The sequence below is a fragment of the Apium graveolens genome, chromosome 3 (genome assembly GCF_009905375.1).
Source record: "Apium graveolens cultivar Ventura chromosome 3, ASM990537v1, whole genome shotgun sequence".
Lineage (NCBI taxonomy): Eukaryota > Viridiplantae > Streptophyta > Magnoliopsida > Apiales > Apiaceae > Apium > Apium graveolens.
Genome location: NC_133649.1, coordinates 111,991,442 through 112,004,468, shown reverse-complemented (window position 1 = coordinate 112,004,468; position 13,027 = coordinate 111,991,442).

The window sequence follows — 13,027 nt, the reverse complement described above, 5'->3', positions numbered from 1 at the left end:
TCAATTCCAATAGTAAAAGTTTTATGGAGAAATCCTCGAGTAGAAGAGTCTACTTGGGAATTAGAGTCAGACATGCTTGATAAATATCCTCATTTGTTTAGATGAGTCAGATTCTGGGGACAGAATCTTTTTAAGGGGGAAGGAATATAACGAATCGTGTATTTTTATTTTTATTTTATACTTGGAAGTGTAATAAAAGTTTAAGTAAATAAATAAAAGGTGTGTATTGATTTTGGCAGCGATTACTGATTGTTATTTAATTATTTATGACTTGTTAATATGGAGAATTGGAATTATGTGATTTATTTGCGAGTTATATGATTTTATTTCACTTGTAAAAGTGATTTTATGATAATTTTAATTCCATAAATATTTGGGTTGTCTTTAAAATTGGTTTTCCAATTTTATAATTTCAATAATTATTTTTAGGACTTTATAAAATTGAGAAATCAATATTTTGTTAATTATTTATGTTTAAATGATTTTCTGAGTGTGTTAAATGCTAAAATCCATATTTAATTATGGGAATCTTTAAAAATTATGAAACTTATATTTTATTAAGTTCGTATTATTCTGAGAATTTTAGAATTATTTTGGGAATTATCGGAGTTAGTTTCACCCGTACGTTGATTCGTGTAATTGATAAAAGCGGGTACAAACTGTATTTCAGAATTATTCTAAAATTTTAAAAGGTACGTTTTAATTAAGTTCGGGATACGTATAAAACTTTGAAGTGGTTTCAATAAATTTATGAAGTTGCTTTCTCGCGAACCCATTGCGTAAATAATAACTGCGGGGTGTTATAGACCCTGTTCGGCTCGGTGTGGTGGTTATAAGGGAGTGACACGTATCCTAATTAGAAGATACGTGTCAGCAGCTGGTTTTGGGGGATTAAAAACATCACCTCTCATTTGTCTCTCTCTCTCGGGCCTCGGCAGTAACTCTCTTCGTTTCTCTTCGATTCTCTCTCGATTATTTCTGTTCTTCCTTTCTTCTTCCTCCTGATTCTTTGTTCGCCGGTTTCTTTCGGTTTTCCGGTGAGTTTCGGTTGTTTTAACTCCCAACTGTAGTTTCGATTTCTTCTGTTGGATATATATATATATGCACCTGTGTGTATGTATATGTTTGTGCAGTGTTGCCTTAATTATTACAATGAATTCCGGTTGCCGCCGCGTAAATTCCGGCTAGCTGGCCGGAAGTGTGTGTGCGCGTCTGTGTTGTGTGTGTGTGCATCTGTGTTGTGTGTGGTGTGTGGCGGCTTGGCCGTGTGTGGTGGCTGGGGTTTGTCCGTGTTCTGTGCTTCCATGTTTTGCTTGTTTTGGGCTCTGTTGGGCCTGTTCATTCGAGCCTTGGGTTCTTTGTTGGGCCTGGCAGTTGGATTTGACTGTTGGGCCGAATTTTGTTGCAGTGGGCTGATTATTAAATTTTTAATTTCTATTTTCCTTTTTATGCAGGAATTATTTGATTAAGCATTCATGATATTAATAATTTCATGCGGGAATTATGATTAATCGGTGAAATGCGCGATGGAAACCCGAAGTAATGGGTACCCGCGAATTTTACCGCCGTCGGCGATGAGCCTCGGCGAGCCGACGGTGGACGGTGATGACGATGTTCTGAGTCATAAATTCTATAAATAAATAAAATAAAATAATTATGTAAAATATGTTTGGATTTGAATAATTAATTTTTATTGGTGTTGGGTTGTACAGAATAATATTGTGGATGGTTGAGAATTGTTGACGTCGACTATAATCGACGGGTAGTCTTATAAATAAAGAAGTTGCTGCCAAAATTTTCTAAAAATATATTTGTAATTATATATAATTATGTTTTAAGTGATATCCCTATTTATGTTCGAGAATTATAATTGCATGATTATGTGTATAATATTAATAGGAGTCGGGTTGTCGGATTTGGGTTATTAGGATTTGAGGATATCAAGCATGTCAGTATAACTAATTAGGGTATTCTGTAATTGTAGATCCCAGTCGAGTTGTTCCAGGATCAAAGTCAGCGTGAAAGCTATTAGGGTTTGTAAAGCGTTGCAAGGCAAGTACCCCTGACCATTCTTTTATGGTTCTGTGTATATGAATAGCTAAATGTTTTATTCTCGTGATGGAACATAAATGTTTTAAGTTACGTATCCCCTGTAGTTATAAAATCATTGTTTTCGAATTGTTTTGGGGAAAAGTAACTTCGAAAGGTACCTGTCTCAAATGGAATGATTTGCGAAACGGATTTTATATGTGTGCTGGCTAAATAAATGATTTTGAAAATGAGATAGGTACAAGTGTTTTTGAAAACTGGATAAAACGGTCAGATATGGGATACATTGGGGCCAGAGTAGGCCTATTGAGGTGGCGTAAGAGGCTAATTCGGTTGCGCACATTATAAAACTGATTAGTCCAGCAGGTTAGAGACCTAGCTAGTCTCTGAGTTCCGGAACAGGTAAATGGGATGGCAGTTAGAGCCGTCTGGTGTTGATAGCCTGATCAGCTATCTTCACATATCCACTATGTATCTGATTGGGATTTGTGAATTATATGAAAGCATGATTGATTGATACAGCGGTTTTATAAAATGGTTACCATGCTAAAATTGGACTCTGGTATTACGCAGCACACTGTAATGTTGTTTTCACAAAGCATGCTAATTAGTGATATCCAGTTACTTTGATTATCATTATGAAATGTTGATATCATGATTACAGCTCTGTTCCCATTATTGTTACATTACTGTTTTAATATATTATTCATATTTGGTACTGCTGAGCGATTATGCTCACCCTTGCAAACTGTTATGTACATTTCGCAGATGCCTAGAAGATCATTCAGAGCGACCCATGTTCCCGCCCCTTCTGGACCCGGCTCCTCTAAGGTAGTTTGTATCAGGCCATGAGGTCTGAGGAGTTGCTGAATAAAGTTAGTGTGTCGTAGATAGTGAATAAAGAGTTTGTAATAATAAGAATCTGAATTATACTTGAACCTGGATCGGATCTTGGTTTGGGGTCAAATTAATATATTCTAATAATAATTATTTTGTTTATATTTTTGAGTAATTGTGTTTAGTGACGTCAACTCCTGACCCCGGGGTTGAGGCCGTCACACTTTCGGAGTGGGACTTGGAAAGTTTTTCGGATTGATGGTCTCCAAGAGGGGAATCGAGGCCAATCCCGATAAAATAAAGGCAATCCTAGACATAGAGCCACCAAAAACTATCAAAGATATTCAAATGCTCACTGGAAGGGTTGCTGCATTGGGGCGATTCATATCCAAGTCTGGGGACAAGTGCTTGTCGTTCTTCAAATCCTTGAAGAAGGTTAAGGATTTTTTATGGAGTGAGGAAAGCCAGAAGGCATTCGAGGAGTTAAAGAAATATATGGCCCAGGCCCCGTTGTTGGCCAAGCCAGTTCTAAATGAAGTCTTATACTTGTACCTGGCCGTTTCATAAAATGCCTTGAGCACTGTGTTGGTTAGGGATGAACTTAAAATCCAGAGACCCGTATACTATGTGAACAAAATTCTGCATGGGGCTGAGCTGAATTATTCAACTATTGAGAAGTTTGCTTTAGCCTTGGTAATGGCTTCAAGAAAGTTGCGCCCGTACTTTCAGGCTCATAAGATTGAAGTGCTAACAAATCAGCCCTTGAAAATATTATTCATAGCCCCAAGGCTAGTGGGAGGCTGATTAAGTGGGCAATAGAGCTGGGAGAATTTGACATCAAGTATAAGCCGCGAATGGTAATAAAAGCCCAGGCGTTGGCTGACTTCGTGGTGGAATGTACCATACCCAACCAAGAAGTCGGGGGCAGGAAGATAATATACCTCAAGACAAGGAAGTTGATAAGGGGGACAAAGAAAAGGATGATAAGGAAAAGGAGTATTGGGTTCTCTATTTTGATGGAGCATCAAAAACAAATTCAAGTGGAGCAGGGTTAGTTTTACAAATCCCCGATGGGTTCTTGATTGAATATGCTATGAAGTTAGACTTTCCAACCACAAACAATGAGGCAGAATATGAAGCTCTGATAGCTGGCCTCGGCCTAGCAGGGACACTAAGAGTCAAGAACTTAAAGGTCTGTGGAGACTCGAAGCTGGTCATATCTCAGGTAAAGGGAGAGTTTGAGGCAAGGGATGATACGATGGCTAAGCATGTCCGCCTAGTAAGGGTTGTGATGACTCAATTCGATGAGTGCCATGTTGAGCACATCCCAAGGGAGGAAAATGCTAAGGCGCCTGCATTATCGAAGTTTGCTTCGTCTGAGATAGAGGAAAGTTCAAAAAGCGTATACTTCCGCGTTTTGTAGACACGAAGCATTGATGTTAAGCTCGTAGCTCCTAGTAGGGATGGGGACATCATGGATAGATCCCATTAAGGCCCATATTCAAACTGGTTGGCTGCCAAATGACGTGACTGAAGCACGAAAGTTGGCTGTTAGAGCACTGAGATACTCCTTGATAGATGGACTTTTGTATAAAAGATCTTATGTGGTTCCTTACTTAAGATATCTCAGGCTCGACGAGGCACGCTTGGCTCTTGAAGAAGTACATGAAGGTATCTGTGGGCAACACTTGGGGGGCAGAGCACTGGCTCATAAGATAACCCGTTTAGGCTTCTACTGGCCAGAGATGATGGATGATGCTAAACAGTATGTGAAGAAGTGCGATCGCTGTCAGAAACATGCACCTGTCATTCGATAACCCCCCGAGATGTTGACCTCTATTAACTCTCCCATCCCCTTTTCCATGTGGGGAATGGATATACTTGGACCTTTCCCTATGGCCACGACACAAAGGAAGTTCCTGATTGTAGCCATTGATTATTTTACTAAGTGGATTGAAGCCAAGCCTTTGGCCAAAATCACAACTAAGAAGGTTGCACAATTCCTGTGGGAAAACATCATGTGCCGATATGGAATTCCCCATATCCTGGTTACCGATAATGGAACACAATTCAACAATGAGGAATTCAAGAAGTATTATGAGGAGAATGAGATTGAGTTATGATTTACCTCCGTAGCTCACCCGCAAGCCAATGGGCAAGTGGAAGTGGCAAATCGAATAATCCGGGATGGACTAAAGAAGAGGATCGAGAAGTCGAGGAACAACTGGGTGGATGAAATACTCCCCATACTATGGGCCTATAGGACTACCTGTAAAGTCATGACTGGAGCAACTCCCTTTATGTTAGCGTATGGGGCAGAAGCGGTTGTTCCCGTCGAGATATCACATTCATCTCCCAGGATTCAAGCTTTTAATGCTGAGAAAAATGAGGAAGGGCAAATGTTAGCCCTGGTTCTAATTGATGAAGTACGAGATGCGGCACATGCAAAGATAGTGGAATATCAGAAAAAAGCTTCGTTCTAATACAACCTAAGGGTTAAGGAAAGGTTCTTCAAGTAAGGTGACTTGGTCCTGAGGAAGGTTGAAGCTTCTGGTGTTGGGCAGAAAGGGAAACTTGCCCCAAATTGGGAAGGACCATACAAGGTCAAAAATGTTCAAGGAAGAGGAACCTATAAGCTGGAGACTATGGATGGTTTTGAAGTCCCGAGAACTTGGCATGCACAAAATCGGAAGATTTACTATGTGTAGAGTGGTTGAGCACGATTCACACTTGTCAAGATGACAAGTAGGTTGGAAAGCACCCTGAAGCTTTTCTTGCTTAGGATTTACATGTTTCAGTTTTATTTTGAGGTTTATTAAGACTTGTGTAAGGGATGAATCCCAACAGTTGACGAAATTTAGAAATTTTTCGAAATATGTTTAAATCCCTGTGGCATGGCAAGTAAACTAAGTGCATGAGATGAAAGCATAAAGTTCGATAAATAAAACTGGTTTAAATAAATAGTATAAAGTCTGATGAATAAAGTCTCATAGAAAAAGTGAAATAAATAAGCCACGCAGGGTTAGGAAAGCTCTAAGGAGCAGAGGTGCCCTCAGCGTCCATATCATCATCTCCGCTACTCTCGCTGGATGTCTCAGTGGTCCTGGAGGAAAAGGAGCTATCATCTACAGAAGGCCTAGAAGATGACTCGGGGGGAGGAAGAAGCGGGTCCTGAGGGGTACGATCCGAGACAACCACTCAGGTGTGAAACCTCTATAGTAAAGCCTCATCGCCAGGGTAAACATTGTCCGCTGGGTTAATATCAGGACATGCCTCGTTCACGGTCCCAAGGGCCGTGTCCCAGCCAGTCCTAAAAAACCCATGGAATACCGAGTCGTCCCTCACCCTCATGGACTGGGTAAACTCCTTCGAGTCTAAGTAGTTGTCGATCGCCTTGTCCTTCTCAGCCCTTAGCACAACCAGCTCAGCATTGAACTCTTCGAGCTATTCAATTTTCGCTCCAAAGAAGCGTACTTCCTCTGCTGCTTCTTGAGGGCATTGTCAGCTTTGTCCGAAGCCCTCTTTCATGATTCAGCTTGCCTCACAGCCCCTTGGAAGTGAGCGTTAGACTGAAACAAAAAAATAAACAAAGATAATATAAGGCAAATGAATGATACAAGTAAAAAGAAAGTAAAATTTTAAGGAAGGGTCGTACCGAGGCCAAAGACTGAGCTTCAATAAGCTTTATCCTCTCCAGGTCTGGGGTAGCCACAATATCTGTGAAGTCCTTGGGGGTCACGCCATGATAAGACCAATACTAGGCGTGCTTCATGGATCCAACTACAGTATCCCCTCGGCGAAATTCCCAAAGAGGCTGAAAAGTGCCAGTGGCAACAGAGGCAGGAGCAGCTGCAAAGATAGGGACATTTTGGGCTTCAGTTCCCTCAGCAGGAACCTCCACCATGGGCTCCTTATGCTTCCTTAAGAAGCTAGGCTCTGTAGCCTTCCCCCGAGTGTCCAGTCCCACAAGGCGAGCCTTCTTCATCCTCGTGGTCTCCTCGACAACAGGCACGTTATCCTCATTAATTTCCTTAGCAGCTATAAAAACAAGAGAAAAAAAAATAAGTGGTGTCAATAATGCATGAAAGAAAATAGAAACAAGAAAGGAAGGAAAATACCCTATTGAGAAACTGAGGAGAGCCCCATGTGGGTAAGGGAAAACTCCTCTAAAAGAGTCCAGCTGACAGTGGCACCATCATCCCGAATAAGCTCATCATATTTGATAGTTTCCTTGGGGGTTAGGTGAATGAATTTGAGGATATCATCGCTAACCTTCCCGAAGGAAGATCTGAAGAGGGTGCCCCAGTTCTCATTCTCCCACCTTAATCCGATAAAAAATACTCCTCCAATGTGGTTATTGTCGGGAATGGAAGCACTATTAAAAATATGTTTACACTTGGGTCTTTGTTTAATGTAGATACTCGAAGAACTGTTATAACACTGGAAGATTTTCCTAAAAACTGCTATTGATAAAGGAAAACCTCCCCTAAGATAACAAACCATGGAACATAAAATGTTCCTCCAGGTGTTTAGAGGAAGCTAACAGGGGTTAATTTGCAAGTCTGCTTAAAGGTGGGGAATGAAAGGATGAAAAGGAAACCTATGCCCAGCATCAAATGCATATGTGTAAACAAAAAGAGTGTCGGGTTTCCAGTGGCAAGTACGATCGCCACCGTCAACTGGAACTAGTCTAAGAGGGGAACTAATATTATAACATGCATTTAACTTATCATAATCTATATTGTGCCATGTGTTGCAATGATCGAAAGAGTCAAGATGTGCAGTTGAGGGATATTAGTCCCCCTAGTGTTAATCATATCTAACAAAGACATATAAGAAGAGCGGATTTCGATATCCTTACCTCGTTTCGAAGCTAAGGCAATCTTAGCAGCTCTTTCAGAATTTTTGTCTGCCATTGAGGGAGATTGAAGGAAACTTGAAACCTTGGAAGGGGAGGGAGGCCGGAAAAGGCTAAGAAGGTTGTCGAAAAAATTCCTAAAGAGAGGGAGGAGTGTTGAGAGTGTTGAGAGGAGAGGAAAGTGTTTGAGAAGTGAGGAGAGGTAAAATGAGATGTGTGAGGAGGTCACACTCCCCCCACTCTTATATAGCCCCTAGGAAGGCAAAACGTGCCTGAAAAAAGCCCATTTGGGCCCAAAAATAAGAAAACTCTAGAATGTTCTAGAAAATCTTGGAGGATTTTAAGAAAAAGAACTTGATTTAAATAAATATTTTTGGAAATCTGGAAGAATCCAGAAAAAACTTCAGGAGTTCCAGAATATTCTGGAATTTGGGCTTTAAATGAAAGCCCAACCCAAATCTTACAGGGCCTGGGAGTAGGGAAGCCCAGTGTAAAAGCCCAATTCAGGAAAAATAATAAAATCAAATCTGTTGGGCCTGAGAATAAATCAAGCCCAAGTTTTGGGCCTATGATCAAAACAAAAAGCCCAACTTAAAGCCCAGAAAAGGGATGGCCCAAAAATAAGCCAAGATAAGGGCCCAAACCCTTGAAGGCCCTGCAAAATAAAGGTCCAGAGAAAGCCCAGGTGAAAAGGCCCAGAAAAATCAGGCCCATAAGCCAAAGCCCATTTAGAAGCCCAGAAAAAAGACCTGGCCCAAGAAATTATTCAAAAATAAAATTCTATTGAGTTCTTGAATGAATGATTGAGGTTGAAATAAGCTTCGACCGGGAAAATCTGGGCTATTTATTCGGTTAAAATCAGGGTCAGAAAACAAAAAAAAAGGGGAGGAAAAATCATGATCGAAATTCGGTCAGGAATCCTAGTCGAACACCCCAGATCGAAGCTACTGTCGACCACGGCTAGGAAGGGGATAATTCGATCTAGGTTTCGGTCAAAAAAAAGAAGGAAAAATCCTAACCGAAATTCGGCCAGGAATCCTGCTCGAATGCCCTTGCCCGAAACAGCCTTCGACCAGGGCACACAGAACCTTAATTCGACCAGGATCCTGGTCGAATAGGATTCCTGGTCGAAAAAGGGAGGTATTTTTTTAAAAAAAAATGTATGTTTTCTGAAAAGGAATTTATTTTCTAGAAAATTGTAAATATTTTCTGGAAAATGGAAATACCTTGAAAATTCCCGAAAATTAAGGAAAAATCCCAAAATTAAGGGAAAAATTCATGGAAATTAAGGAAAATCCCAGAATTAATGGAAAAATTCCTGAAAATTAAGGGAAAATCCCATAATTAAGGAATTTTTTTCCATAAATTAAGGAAAAATTCCAGAAAATTGGGAAAAAATCCCATAAATTAAGGGAAAATCCCAGAAATTAAGGGAAAATTCTTGAAGATTAAGATAACTCCTAAAATAATAGGAATAAAAACAAATCATTGTAAATGTGTAGGTCGCTCCACACTTTACGCAAAAACGATACCCTGCAAGGGAACGAATGAACTTGACTTCTGCGAAACCTAGTCACTGTTTCCCAAAAGTTGGGGGGCAAATGATAGGGAATAAAATAAGGCCTGGGTATGTAATTAATGTTGCATTAATTATACCAAAATTAGGCGGAAAGTAAGGCCCATTTGAGAAGGCCCAAAACCCTGAATATTAATTAATTTTGTAATTAAATAATAAGGGATAAGTCAGCTGATAAGATGAGTCCTAATGGGGAAATAAATCATTATAGATTGGCCTCCAAGGAATCTCGTGGGATAAGAAATCAGTTTCCTACCTCTTAGGACTCCAAAGTCCATTCTAATTCTGAGACTTGCCCACCAAGTCTCCTAACCCAAGTCCAATTCAAGGAATCCAAACATCTATATAAGGGGCCTCACCCCCACCAATCAGAAATACGTTTTTGACTTGATCCTTGGCATACAACAAGGTACATAGGCATCTTGTTAAGGCATATTGAGCCACGAAATACAAGAGCAGTCAAATCGAGCCTCGAAGCTCACATTCCTTAGTAATAAATACAACAATTATTATACCATAGTTTTTGATCCATAACAGTAATCATAGGTATTTGTCGCGTTAGAGTTATAAAATAACATTTTTAATCATATTTTTCTTTTTTATACTTGCTGATTTAATTACCTATATATTTTAAAAACAGTAAGTTACTACTAAAATAATAATAATAATCAATATTTTATATTAAAAAATAATTATTTTACGAAAAAGGATAAATTATTTAACACATAACATGTATTTAAATAATGATGTTATACTTTTAAAATAAATTTCATATTAAAATTTACGATATTCTCAGTGAAATGACATATTTTCCCGTATGTTTAATATAATTAAAAAAATGTTATTAATGAGAATTGAACCCGAGTCTACCGAATAACATGCATACTTCAATACCGCTGTGCGAATATTTTGTGTTAGTAATCATAGGTATTTGTCACGTTAGAGTTATAGAATAACTTTTTTAATCATATTTTTTTATATTTGTTGATTTAGTTACTATATATCTCAAAAAAATTAAGTTAAAAATTGATAGGGAATAAATAAATCTTGATTATGTAGTTAATGTTGTATTAATTACACATGATTTGGGCTTCAAGGCCCAATAAGAAGATGTATGATATTCAGACCAAAAAGGTTAACACATTGATCAGGCCTGATGGACCAGATCAGGCCTGATGGAACAAAGAAAGCCCAAAACCCTAATTATTAATTAATTTCGTAATTAATTAATAAGGGAAAAATCAGCTATTGAGAAGTCCCAGTAAGGACACAAATCCTTGTGGATTGGCCTCCAAGGAACCCCATAGGATAAGGAATCAGCTTCCTACTTCCTAGGACTCCAAAGTCCATTCTAATTCAGAGACTTGACCACCAAGTCTCCTATACCAAGTCCAATTGAAAGACTCCCAACATCTATATAAGGGGTCTCACCCCACAAATCAGAACTACATTTTTTGACTTGATCCTTGGCAATCAGCAAGGTACGTAGGCATCTTGTTAAGGTAGATCGAGTCATAAAACACAAGAACAGTCAAATGGAGCCTCGAAACTCACGTTCCTTAATAGCAAATATAGCAATCATATACTTTAGTTTTTAATCCATAACAAAAAAAATAATAATAATAATAATCGATATTTTACATATAAAATAACTATTTTATGAAAAGGATAGATGATTTAACACATACATGTATTTAATTAACGATGTTATTCTATGATATGTACTCATGCAGCATTATAAAAATATTAGGATATGGAAAATAAAATCCATACATAAAATAACCCAAGGTGAAAGACCTTAGAGAAGTTATCATCCAAACACCAATGTAAATGAAACCACAAGTTTACAAATTTCAAGGCTTAAAGGGACTTGCACCCATAATCATTTAAGATATTCAGAGTAAATGATAATGACGCGTCCTAAGATGGGGGCGCGTCCTGATGTTTGTCTTGAGTGCTTTGATGAGCATCTTTGGGGGGAGATTGATGAGGCGGAGTTTGAAGTGGTGAAGGGGGTGGAGACGCGTCATATTCCTCCTCCTCTTCTTCCAGTCCAAGTATAATTCTTTTATTCTTGATGGAATCATCTGCTCTCACTCTAAAATCACTTACCCATTTTTGGGTTTCCTCATCAAACTTAGAGAAAGTGTATTTTGGATCATTTGCAACGAAACCAGAAAACCACTCCTCAAACCCATATGCAAATCCAGCCTCCCGTACCAGCTTCTTCTCTGCCTTCCAGCCATGCAATCTGTCATCGTTGTGGACATCCAAATGCATTTGTATTGTGGAGTTTATGGCAATAACTTCATTAATTATAATGCCCCCAAATCTAGGGTCAGGAATCTGGGTCCTCACGCAATCCTTCAATCATGTGTAACTTGTATTAACTCAATAATCCAATAACTCTATATCACCGACCCCCAATCTCACACATACACACACAAGTTATAGCCTCGGAAGCGATGTAAATAATGTAATCTTCTTTTATTATAACTCAAATGTACTTTACAGGATCTTAAACAATTATTCGTAACATCTACATAAAGTTACAATAATTACTACTAACATCTTATACCTATATAAATACTCTGGTCCACCTGAGACAAAGCTGCAAGGGGTTCTCCCCACGATTTCAAGTGACTAAGTCCCACGTCGGCATACTGATAATCTGTTGTGTTGAGACATTTAAAAGAAAGAAAGAGTGAACAATAATGCTCAGCCATAATAATCAACAGTATTAAAAGACTGTTAAAGAAATTACATTAATCCGTATAAGAATATATATTTATTCAAAGTAGTTTTCTTGGTGAAACACACCTCTTTTCAAAACAATTATTTGATTGACTTGTTAGGCTGTAAATACCTTAATGATAAACCCAACACCTAGGCTTGGATTACTATATTGCATCTCAATTCCAATTGGAAGAATAGGACATTCACCGGAGCCCCTATTATACGATGATCAGTCGTACAGCAAAATAATATTGTTCTCTACATGTAGAAGGACAACTTCCTTACTCCCGGTTGTCACCCTAGCCGCATTCGGGCATTTTTTGCTTGCCCTTTCTCCCGAGTATGTTTTGCATACTTCGTATGTCCTTCAGTACACATGGTACCTTCGCATACAGAATTAAAGTAGCAGTCTCCCAAGTACACGAAGTACTGGAATTCTACCCATCCCTTATCCTTTTAAGAATCATATCATATACTTGAAACATCGAACTATATCGAAGTTCCCCAAGTGTTTTGCTTGTTGATAGGCACAGCTCATCTCATATATGTATATATATGTACTTCCGAGAATTTTCAGAGGAAGTACTAGGATAATGTGAGTTGACCGTTGTCAACAGATAAGTATTTAAGGAGATTTTTCTTTTGACACTATAGTCAAAATATAAAAATATGTCGAGATAATATTTTTTTGACGGTCCGAAAGTATTAGTATGATTTTCTGAAAATCAGAAAATATTTTAAAATAGGTTTTATGATTTTTAAATGATATTAAATCATTTAATAAATATTTAATAATTAAATAATAATCATTAAACAATTAAACCTCGAATAATTTGATTTTAAAAGAATATTTGGAATAATATTCCTCAACTATTTTATGTTTAATAAATTAAATTTATTTATAATAATTATTAAATAATTGAATTTATAATAAAATAATCATTGGAGAATACCTCTCCTATTTAAATGAA